Source organism: Triticum aestivum, chromosome 5B (genome assembly GCF_018294505.1).
Source record: "Triticum aestivum cultivar Chinese Spring chromosome 5B, IWGSC CS RefSeq v2.1, whole genome shotgun sequence".
Lineage (NCBI taxonomy): Eukaryota > Viridiplantae > Streptophyta > Magnoliopsida > Poales > Poaceae > Triticum > Triticum aestivum.
This window is the reverse complement of record NC_057807.1, coordinates 663,646,492-663,658,657: the sequence shown is the minus strand read 5'-3', so window position 1 is coordinate 663,658,657 and position 12,166 is coordinate 663,646,492. Positions and strand designations below refer to the sequence as shown.

Here is a 12,166-nt window from a genome sequence, read left to right as displayed (position 1 = left end):
TTCTTACGCACACGCAAGATCATGGTGATGCATAGCAACGAGAGGGGAGACTGTTGTCTACATACCCTCGTAGACCGAAAGCGGAAGCGTTAGAACAATGCAGTTGATATAGTCGTATGTCTTCACGGCCCAACCGATCAAGCACCGAAACTACGGCACGTCCGAGTTCTAGCACACGTTCATCTCGATGACGTCCCTCGAACTCCGATCCAGCCGAGTGTCGAGGGAGACTTCCGTCAGCACGACGGCATGGTGACGAACTTGATGTTCTACCGTCGTAGGGCTTCGCCTAAGCACCGCTACAATATTATCGAGGAGGACTATGGTGGAGGGGGGCACCGCACACGGCTAAGAGATCAAGAGATCTATTGTTGTTGTGCCTAGAGGTGCCCTCCTGCCCCCGTATATAAAGGATCAAGGGGGAGGGGGCGGCCGGCCAGGAGAAGGGGCGCCAGGGAGGAGTCCTACTCCTACCGGGAGTAGGACTCCCTCCTTTCCTAATCCAAGTAGGAGAGGGGAAGGTGCCATCCATCGGCATCTAGAAATGTCCAATGGGGGTTGGGGAAGCCCGGACGCCCGGACGGGTCGGGTCGCTGCCGAGACCCGCCCCCGTGTCAGCTCCCGCGTGCCGTCGAGGTTCTCCATCCCTGCGCGCCCGGGAGCGGCAAGGGCCAGTGTTAGACTACTGTATTCTGTACGTATAAGGTAGAGTAGTGTAGTGAGCGTGTGTGCAGTTTTCCCACTGAGCACACACGTCCTCCTCCACGATCATGGCCAGCCCACGATCTGCCTCGCGCCTCTCCCTCTGTAAAGCTATATGTATGCGTGAGATCAATGAATCAAGTGGGGTTCTCTCTCCCTTCCTGAAACATGGTATCAACTGCGCATGACTCCAACCCCTTTGCGCCTGTGCCACCTCCCTCTTCCGCTACCATCGATGGCAACCCCGTCCCCTCTCCCACCTCCTCCGACGACGACGGTGACCCTTCTACCGGCGTCCTCCAGAACACCGACACCGTCCACCTCCCCAACGCCCTCCTCCCACCTTCGTGTGCCTTTTCGGCGTCCGTTCTTCAGACCATCAACATTCGCCACCATGTCCCGATCACTCTCGATCTCCACGTCGACAACTACGTGCAGTGGCGCTGCTTATTTCACACCATCATGGCCGTGGGCATGTTCGGCATCCGCGACCACATCATTGCCGACGCTGCGCCATGCCGCCGTGACCCCGAGTGGGTCATGATTGACCACTGCGTGGTTCACTGGCTCTATGCCAAGATCTCGCCGGAGCTGCTCGACGCTAATGACCCACAAGTGTAGGGGATCTATCGTAGTCCTTTCGATAAGTAAGAGTGTCGAACCCAACGAGGAGCAGAAGGAAATGGTAAGCGGTTTTCAGTAAGGTTTTCTCTGCAAGCACTGAAATAATAGGTGATAGATAGTTTTGTGATAAGATAAATAGTAACAAGCAAAAAGTAAATAAAGTAAATAAAGTAAATAAAGTGCAGCAAGGTGGCCCAATCCTTTATGTAGCAAAGGATAAGCCTGGACAAATTCTAATAATGAGAAAGGAGCTCCTAAGGACACATTGGGAATTATCGTCAACCTAGTTTCATCACGTTCGTAAGATTCACGTTCGGTACTTTGATAATTTGATATGTGGGTGGACTGACACTTGGGTACTGCCCTAACTTGGACAAGCATCCCACTTATGATTAACCCCTATTTCAAGCATCCACAACTATAAAAGGAGTATTAAGGTAAACCTAACCACAACATTAAACATATGGGTCCATATCAACCCCTAACGAAGCAATGCATAAACTAGGGTTTAAACTTCTGTCACTCTAGCAACCCATCATCTACTTATTACTTCCCTATGCCTTCCTCTAGGCCCAAATAATGGTGAAGTGTCATGTAGTCGACGTTCACATAACACCACTAGAGGAAAGACAACATACATCTCATCAAAATATCGAACGAATACCAAATTCACATGACTACTAATAGCAAGACTTCACCCATGTCCTCAGAAACAAACGTAACTACTCACAAAGCATATTCATGTTCATAATCAGAGGAGTAATAATATGCATAAAGGATCTGAACATATGATCTTCCACCAAGTAAACCAATTAGTATCAACTACAAGGAGTAATCAACACTACTAGCAACCCACAGGTACCAATTTGTGGTTTTGATACAAGATTGGATACAAGAGATGAACTAGGGTTTTGAGAGGAGATGGTGCTGGTGAAGATGTTGATGGAGATTGACCCCCTCTCGATGAGAGGATCGTTGGTGATGACGTTGGTAATGATTTCCCCCTTCCGGAGGGAAGTGTCCCCGGCAGAACAGCTCCGCCAGAGCCCTAGATTGATTCTGCCAAGGTTCCGCCTCGTGGCGGCGGAGTTTCGTCCCGTAAGCTTGCCCACGGTTTTTTCCAGGGGAAGGGTGATGATATAGTAGAAGATGGACGCCGGAGGCCCACCAGGGGGCCCAGGAGATAGGGGGGCGCTCCCTATAGGGGGGGTGCCCCCTGTCTCCTGGACAGGGTGTGGGCCCCCTGGCCTATTTCTTTTGCTCATAAATTCTTAATAAATCCAAAAGGTTGTTTCGTGGAGTTTCAGGACTTTTGGAGTTGTGCAGAATAGGTTTCCAACGTTTGCTCCTTTTCCAGCCAGAATTCCAGCTGCCGGCATTCCCCCTCTTCATGGTAAACCTTGTAAAATAAGAGAGAATAGCCATAAGTATTGAGATATAATGTGTAATAACAGACCATAATGCAATAAATATTGATATAAAAGCATGATACAAAATGGACGTATCAGACGCCGTCATGCAGCCCGAGGATACGGTGGCCATGCTTTGGGCTGCGATCGAGGCGATCTTCCATGACAACCAGCTCTCCCGCGCCGTGTACGTCGACGCCGAGTACCACACCCTCGTGCAGGGCGATCTCTCGATCATGCAATACTGCATGCGTCTGAAGACGTTCGCCGATCAACATTGTGATCTCGGCCAGCCCGTCTCTGAGACCCAGCAGCTTTTCAACATGATCCATGGGCTTGGGCGCCAGTACCACGGCGCCATACCTCATCTTACCTCACACGTGCCCCTGCCCAGCTTTCTGCAGGCCCGCTCGTTCTTGCTGCTGGAGGAGCACCGCGCCGAGTAGACGGCGCGCATTTAGCACACCCACGCCATGGTGGTCGGGCGTATCATGCCGTCAGCGCCCCCGTCCTCCCCCAACGCTGCCCCGCCGGCTGACTCCAGCGCTGGTCGAGGGCGTGGCCGCGGCAAGCGCCATGGCCGTGGCAGTCCCGGGACGTCTTCCTCGACCACTCCACCGCCACCCCGTCCGCCTGCTCTTCCTGGGCAGGCCCCCGGCGCCAACTCTTGGACTGGCCTGGTGCAAGCCTGGCCCATGCCCTGGCGCGCGCCCGGTGCCGGCGTTCTTGGTCCCCGCCCCGGCACCCCTCCGCAGCAGGCCTTCTTCGCCGGGTCGGCTGCGCCATCGTTCCCGCCTGGCTACGGTGCCTACGGCGCCCCTCCCGGCTACGGCTACAGCTCCCCCAGCGCCACCACCAGCGCAGCCCCAGCCCTAGGACATGGGACCGCTGCACACGGCCCTGCAGGCCGTGTCCACCTCGGCTTCGTCTGTTGGAAACAACTCCGACTGGTACCTCGACTCCGGCGCAATGGCGCACATGACCGCAACCCTGGTACCCTCCACTCCCTTTCTCCTAATTCCTCCCCCAATCATATTGTGGTCGACAACGGCGGTCGTCTCCCGATCACGCACACCGGCCACGGGTCTCTGATCACCACCAATTCTCCGCTTGTTTCTTCGCAATGTTTTGCTTTCTCCCTCGCTTATCACCAACCTGTTGTCTATTTGGCAACTTACGCGTGAGAATCCTATCTCTGTCGAGTTTGATGAATTTGGCTTCTCTGTCAAGGACATCCGCACCCACCAGGTGATCCGGCGCTGTGATTCCACTAGAGACTTGTACCCCGTCACACCCTGTGGTGCACCGTCCTCCTTGCCTCCGTTCGCCGGTGTCACTTCCGTGGAGTTGTGGCATCAACGGCTCGGCCATCCTGGAGACGACGCGCTTCGGCGGGTGCTGCACCAGTTTCCCTTCACCTACGCGCCCTCGGCTCCGCACACCTGCCACGCCTGCAGACTGGGCAAGCATGCCCGTCTGCCATTTTCTTCTTCATACAGTCCTAGTTATTTCCCTTTTCAGCTCTTGCATTTAGATGTTTGGACTTCGCCTGTAGCTAGTGTATCTGGCTTCATGTACTATCTAGTTGTACTCGACAGTTGCACGCATTATGTCTGGACTTTCCCTTTGCGCCACATGTCTGATGTGCTCTCTGTTCTTACTGCCTTCTACGCCTACGTTCAGACACAATTCGAGCGCCCTGTTCTTGCTTTTCAAACTGATAATGGTAAGGAGTTCGATAGTCTCGCTGTTCGCTCGCTCATCTCCAAGCACGGCACTGTCCTGCGTCTCTCTTGTCCGTACACCAACCAACAAAACGGCAAGGCCGAGCGCATGTTGCGCACCTTGAACGATAGCGTGCGCTCTCCGCTCTTTCACGCCTCCATGCCGGCACGTTTTTGGGCGGAAACCCTTGGCACTGCAACTCTCCTTCTCAACTACAAACCAGGCACCACTTCCTCGCCACAGTTACCGCATGAACTGCTTCTTGGTATGGCCCCTGACTACTCCACTTTGCGCGTGTTCGGTTGCCTCTGCTACCCCAACACTTCACTACACCACAACACTACATCCCCGTCAGCTAGGTTGGTCGGAAATACAGCTTCCACCAACATACAGTCGGTCGGGAAAGACTAATGCCGACCAATCATGTCTGTTAGGAAAAGTCCAGACGGGAAAACCCTTTCCCGACCGACATATCTTTCCCGACACACTGCTTGATGGCTAAGCGGTATTTTTCCCGACCAACAGTCTATTGGGCCTACCATGGGCCTTTACCGACCAACAGTCCATTTGGGTAACCATGGGCCTTTCCCGACCGACTATCGGATGGGTATTCTTTCCCGACCAACATTTTGTTGGGCCTGTTGTTAGCCTTTCCCAACCAACTGTTTGATGGTGTTTGTTTTGCCGACCAACAATCTGATGGCATTTTCTTTTCCCGGCCAATAATTCGTCAACATTTTGTTCAGCCAACCACAATTTTAATTAGCATATGGTACTGATTGTCACATACATATAGGTCATGTGTTCTAAGCATAACCATCAAGACATCATACATCAGGTGCACCAAACCATTTTTATTCCATTAACTAATTGTCACATACATACACATCAGTCTGTTCTAAGCACCAAGACAAGACACCATACATCAGGTTTACAGAATGACAGCAAAAAGACGCAAATATGAGACATCGGTTGTACAAAATGAAAGCTAAAGCATCCAGTTGACACGGATCGCCGGCTTCATGGTTCATTGTGAGTCCAGTCCTTATGTTTGCTTCCTACAGAAGTTAAAGAAGTCTCAATTATTAGAATGTTCAATTAGTTTATGAAATTGAATGCAGCCAGAATTCATATCTGCATTATGCACACACAAGAACACAAAATGAGGAATACGCTTATCTAATCTATAAAAGTAGCATTTCGGAACATGAAGACCACCAATCAACTCCCAGTAGTGGCCATGGATGTGGCATAGAAGCTCTCTGTCCGATTGCTGAGCATTTAGTGTTCCCGGGGACATACTTAGTTACTGTGCATAGGTACCAGCAGCCAATATTCCAACACTTGTTTCCAAAATAATAAACATACAACTTTACAGATAGTGGATACAGTGAGCTGAAAGTTAAATACTCCCTCCGTTCCTAAATATTTGTCTTTTTAGAGATTTCAATAAGTGACTACGTACGAAGCAAAATGAGTGAATCTACACTCTAAAATATGTCTATATACATCCGTACATGTTGTCCATTTGAAATCTCTAAAAAGACAAATATTTAGGAACGGAGGGAGTATATATATACACTGAGCTGAAAGCTAAATATATATAACTGTGACTTTTTAGTAGATATACGGATTTACTGGATTTAGTTTTGACTTGTATACGCCATGATAATTGAAATCGTTAGTATTAGATGATATACCTGTTGAATATGGCTCAAAAGGGTAAATATTCTTGATTGTATAATCAAATCCAAACAATATCCATCAAAATCAGACATTTACAGCAAGTAGGCTAGGACCAATATACTATGCACCAAATAGTTCCTATTGAGATGCAATTACATCAATCATACATGTCATTGCTTCAGCCTACACTACAGTAGTTGTCGAGATAGAGAACAATGCAGAAGAATTAGAATGCTCCATGTTGATATAGTTCACGATTAGTAGCAGCAAAAGTACATAGCTGGAGGGGTCTAACAAAGGTGAACTTATTTGCTTACATAATTGATGCAGTAATATAGAAAATTTAAACTCAAAAGATTTTTTTTCCATTTCATGAACCTAAGGAATAACATGTTGCCACTCAACATCCGTGGCAGTATCTGCGAACGGTGGCATAAAACCCCTATGTTTCTAGAAAGAAACAAATATACACAACAATAACCGTGGCAATCCAGTTACAAATTTCACGAGAATTGAGCAAACCGTTGAGCAATTTTTTTCTTGATCTCTTTCAGCTAAATACTAATCATTCTGGATTATTACCTGTAGATAGTAAATGATTGTAAACCTGGAATAAAAAGTCACTGCACCAAGAACAAGGAATCTCAGACTTTGTGTTTCCCACCCCATAACACATCTTTTTTTTTTAGCAATTTTTTTGACTTTATCAAAAAATCTCAGTCTAGGAGAGATGTTCAACACAAAAAATCTAGTTACAAAAGTAGATTCTTGACTTTGGTGTTCAAAGCTAATCTATTTCCTAGCTGGCCTTTATGTACCCTCATGTATGATATATCCTTGCTGTTGCTTCTAGATAATAAAACGAATAGAAACAGTTGCATGCCACTTGTGCAATTCAGAGAATAAAAACATAAAATACCTTGTTTTCGTTCAGTATATAGAGAATGAAAAAATAGTTAATAATATGATGCCCCGTTATAAATATAACTAAGCGTAAAACTGAAGTTGTACAAATAAATCTAGTTGCATCTCAGTAGTAAATCAGATTTGATGGGCAGGATAGGGAAATCTAGTTGCAGACTGAAGCAATCCGCAAGAACTCACCAACAGTTGGGGGGGGGGGGGGGGTTGAAGTTCCAAATTTCAAGATAACCTAGGAACTAAACCATCACATAAAACACATGTGGAGGTCTAGCCCAGATAACAGAACTAGAAGGTTTAGTAATTTAAGAAGAATGTAAAAAAGGAAAACCAGGCAGGAACTAAGCAATCACATAAAGCACACATGTGGTTTAAATGTTCTATTTTTAGAACAGAATAGAATCTATATCACTGACTTCAGCAAGTCGTGTTTGTACTGCTTCATGTTCTACCTATATTTACTTTCCACCCAAAAATGAAAATGTGTGGATGAATATACTACAGTTTTGACACAGCAGGATGGCTTACTTTGGAAGACTGATGCGCGTGATCTACATGATCATGATCTTGTGTTACACTAGACCTCAAAACACGTCCTTCATTCATGCTTGCAGGTGCGTGGGAGGGTGCCTGCATAGATAGGTTAGTGCTCAGAGCTACATTTTCTTCTTGGCGGAGAAAACAAATGTGATGGAAGCTACATAGCTTTCTTTTGTATTGTCAGATGGAAGTATCAATAGAAAACATCTCCACATCTAATAATGAGATATGTGTACCAGAAAGTAATTTTACTGTGCAAAAAATGACATCAGTGTGGATTCTTCTCATCGTCTTACCTCAGTGATACGATACCTGAAGAAATAACAATTTATATCTTCAGAGTGGCAAATAGTTACAGCCCATCAACACCTTAATCAAGAAACAAGTTAAATAGCCTGGGCACAAAAGTGTTATATTTTCAGAGTGGCAAATAGTTACAGCCCATCAACACCTTAATCAAGAAACAAGTTAAATAGCCTGGGCACAAAACACAGGTTAGTCATTTGAACATGGTCCTTTAAAAGAAGCATTTAAAAACAGAAACTTCTCAAACTGAAAATGATTATCAGAATTAAATTGTTGCCCTAACTGCAGTGGAAGAGATTCAGTTTCAGTAAATAAGCAAGGAAACAATGATACTTTCTCAATTGATCTGTTAGGTGTTCTTTTACATGGATCCGGCATGGAACCAATTGTACACATATAGCAATTACGCGTTTTACTTACTGGATCGAAGTTCTGCTTTTGTCCTGTATAAATATTGACAGCAAGACCAACACTACCACATAATTGTTCTATAAGTAAATAATGCCCTACATTTATATTCCAGCAGAGTTGTCCCAACCATTTTCTATATACATTTAGTTACTAATCACACATAATTTTTAAGCAGTCCATTTTCTATGTCCAGCCATGCATCATCCTAGAATATCGAGTGAGGGCACAAGTCTTGATCAGGATTCAGGATCCAGTTAGTTACCTACACGTCCTGGGTGTTGACGTGGAGCTGGTTGATAAGGAACCGGAACCTGGAGGAGTGGAGGTTGGTGCCGGAGCCGCCGACGCTGCTCGCCGGGAAGCTTGAAAGCTTTCAGGCCAGGTAGGTGAGGTCGTCGACGGGATTGGACACCACGAGCAGCAGCACCTCCGGGACGTGCGCCGCCACGGCCGTCACGCCATTCCGCAGGGCAACGCTCCTCTGGAGTAGGTGGAGAGGTCGACAGCGTGAAGTAGAGACGCGGGGGCGCGAGGGAGAGGCCAACGCCGTGGTGGAGCGCGGAGGCGCGGTGGAGAGCCCGGCGGCGGCGGGTGTGGGGAATCGAAGAAGGAGAAGGGGAATTAGGGATTTGGCTGCGTGCGTGGTACACCTTATCTAGATCTGAGCGTTCGCGGGCTTGGGCCAAAATATTCGCGCTAAAAGATTTCTGTAGGCCGCGTTGGCCAATTTGCCACGAACTGTGGGTCGGCATTATTTACCGACCGACGGGCTGATGGACATACGACCCGACCGATGATTCGACAACAAATTTAGTACTATTCCCGACCGACAGTCACTCATTCTTCACGTGATTTCCCAACAAATTATCTATTAGAAATTTTTTCACGTCACGGTCGGTCGGCAATACTGACTTTTTTCAACATACGTCCGTAGGGAATACAATTTCATGGTGTAGTGCTTCTTCTACCTCGCGCAACAAACTCGATCACCGGTCCGTAGCCTGCGTGTTCTTTGGCTATCCATCAGATCATCGCGGCTATCGTTGTTATGATCCCCGCACCCGACAAGTTCTCACCTCCCGCCATGTTCGCTTTCATGAGACCCACTTCCCCTTTGCTGCCGCTTCTGACCCGCCCGCCATCAGCACTGCACCGGCGCCTCGCTACGTCCCCGCACCACTGCAGGTTCCCGTCCTACTACGCCACCCGGTGCCGCCAGCTTGCCTGACTCGGTTGAGTCCGGCCCTCCTGGCTCACACCGGCGCGCGGGCGCAGCTGGTTCAAGCTCGGCCGCGCGATCATCATCCAGCGGCTCCGCCTCTTCCTCGTCGGGCGCCACTCCTCCAGGTTCAAACTCGACCGCACAATCGCCATCCAGTGGCTCTGCCTCGTCCTCGTCGCGCGCCACTCCTCCAAGTTCAAGCTGCACCGACAGATCTGCATCAGTTGGCCCAGATTTAAATCCGGCCGCTCCCGCGTAGCGCCCGGTCGTCCCCGCCAGCTCTTCTTCATCTACAGCTGGCGGCTCGCGGATCACCACGCGCGCTTGAGCTGGCGTGTTCTGCCCGAACACGCGCTACGCCGACGACTACGTCTGCATCGCCGCCACCAACACCTCGCCGGACATCTCTCTGCTTCCCCGTTCCGTTCGCGATGCTCTTCGCGATCCGAACTGGGTCTGTGCCATGCGCGAGGAGTTCGCCGAGCTCGTCAGCAACCGTACGTGGGAGCTGGTGCCCCGCCCTCCGCGCGCTAACATCATCACCAGAAAATGGATCTTCAAACACAAGACGCGCCCCGACGGCTCCCTCAAGCGCTACAAAGCGCGGTGGGTCGTCCGAGGGTTTCGCCAGCACGCCGGCGTTGACTACGGCGAGACTTTCTCCCCTGTTGTGAAGCCGGCGTCCATTCGCACTGTGCTCACCCTCGCCGCCTCGCGTGGGTGGCCCGTTCGGCAACTCGACGTCAAGAACGCCTTCTTGCATGGCACACTCCAGGAGGAAGTTTTTGTTGGGGAACGTTGCAGAAAATTAAAAATTTTCCTACGGTTTCACCAAGATCCATCTATGAGTTCATCTAAGCAACGAGTCAAGGGAGTGAGTTTGCATCTACATACCACTTGTAGATCGCGTGCAGAAGCGTTCGAGGGAGCGGTGATGATGGAGTCGTACTCGACGTGATTTAGATCACCGATGACCAAGTTCTGAACGGACAACACCTCCGCATTCAACACACGTACGGTACGGACGACGTCTCCTCCGTCTTGATCCAGCAAGGAGGAAGGAGAGGTTGAGGAAGACAGCTCCAACGGTAGCACGGCGGCGTGGTGTTGGTGGAGAAGCAGTACTCCGGCAGGGCTTCGCCAAGCACGTACGGAGGAGGAGAGGTGTTGGGGAGGGGAGGGGCTGCGCCTTGGCTTGGGTGTTCAGCCCTCCCCTCAACCCTCTATTTATAGAGGAAGGGGCAAGGGGTGCCGGCCCCCTCTAGATGGGATCTAGAGGGGGGGCGGCGGCCAGGGAGGGGGGGACTTGCCCCCCAAGCAAGGGGGGCGCCCCCTCTAGGGTTCCCCCCCCAACCCTAGGCGCATGGGCCCAAGGGGGGGGCGCCCAGCCCTCCAGGGGCTGGCTCCTGCCCCATGCAGCCCATGTGCCCCCCCACGGGAGGGGTGGCCCCTCCCGGTGGACCCCCGGAACCCTTCCGGTGGCCCCGGTACAATACCGATATGCCCCCGAAACCTTCCGGTGTCCATATGACAGCTTCCCATATATAAATCTTTACCTCCAGACCATTCCGAAACTCCTCGTGACGTCCGGGATATCATCCGGGACTCCTAACAACATTCGGTAATCACATACAAGTCTTCCTAATAACCCTAGCGTCACCGAACCTTAAGTGTGTAGACCCTACGGGTTCGGGAGACATGCAGACATGACCGAGACGGCTCTCCGGTCAATAACCAACAGCGGGATCTGGATACCCATGTTGGCTCCCACATGCTCCTCGATGATGTCATCGAATGAACCACGATGTCGAGGATTCAATCAACCCCGTATACTATTCCCTTTGTCAAGTGGTACGTTACAAGCCCGAGACTCGATCGTCGGTATCCCAATACCTCGTTCAGTCTCGTTACCGGCAAGTCACTTTACTCGAACCGTAATGCATGATCCCGTGACCAAACACTTGGTCACTTTGAGCTCATTATGATGATGCATTACCGAGTGGGCCCAGAGATACCTCTCCGTCATACGGAGTGACAAATCCCAGTCTCGATCCGTGTCAACCCAACAGACACTTTCGGAGATACCTGTAGTGCACCTTTATAGTCACCCAGTTACGTTGTGACGTTTGGTACACCCAAAGCACTCCTACGGTATCCGGGAGTTACACGATCTCATGGTCTAAGGAAGAGATACTTGACATTGAAAAAGCTCTAGCAAAACGAACTACACGATCTTGTGCTATGCTTAGGATTGGGTCTTGTCCATCACATCATTCTCCTAATGATGTGATCCCGTTGTCAATGACATCTAATGTCCATAGTCAGGAAACCTTGACTATCTGTTGACCAACGAGCTAGTCAACTAGAGGCTCACTAGGGACATGTTATGGTCTATGTATTCACACGTGTATTATGATTTCCGGATAATGCAATTATAGCATGAATAAAAGACAATTATCATGAACAAGGAAATATAATAATAATGCTTTTATTATTGCCTCTAGGGCATATTTCCAACAGTCTCCCACTTGCACTAGAGTCAATAATCTAGTTACATTGTGATGAATCGAACACCCATAGAGTTCTGGTGTTGATCATGTTTTGCTCGCGAGAGAGGTTT

At 49.4% G+C, this 12,166-nt stretch overlaps 1 long non-coding RNA gene across 2 annotated transcripts; it reads right to left on the bottom strand.

Moving 5' to 3' along the window:
* Positions 1-5,294: 5,294 nt before the first annotated feature.
* Positions 5,295-9,033, bottom strand: LOC123114015 (uncharacterized). 2 transcript variants are annotated; one of them, XR_006456374.1, is made up of 3 exons: positions 7,904-9,009; positions 7,596-7,697; positions 5,295-5,518 (listed from the first exon to the last, which is right to left on the bottom strand). It is a non-coding gene; the product is annotated as an uncharacterized lncRNA (long non-coding RNA). The 2 variants fall into 2 exon arrangements; XR_006456375.1 differs by having other exon boundaries at positions 7,596-9,033.
* Between the last annotated feature and the right edge of the window lie 3,133 nt (positions 9,034-12,166).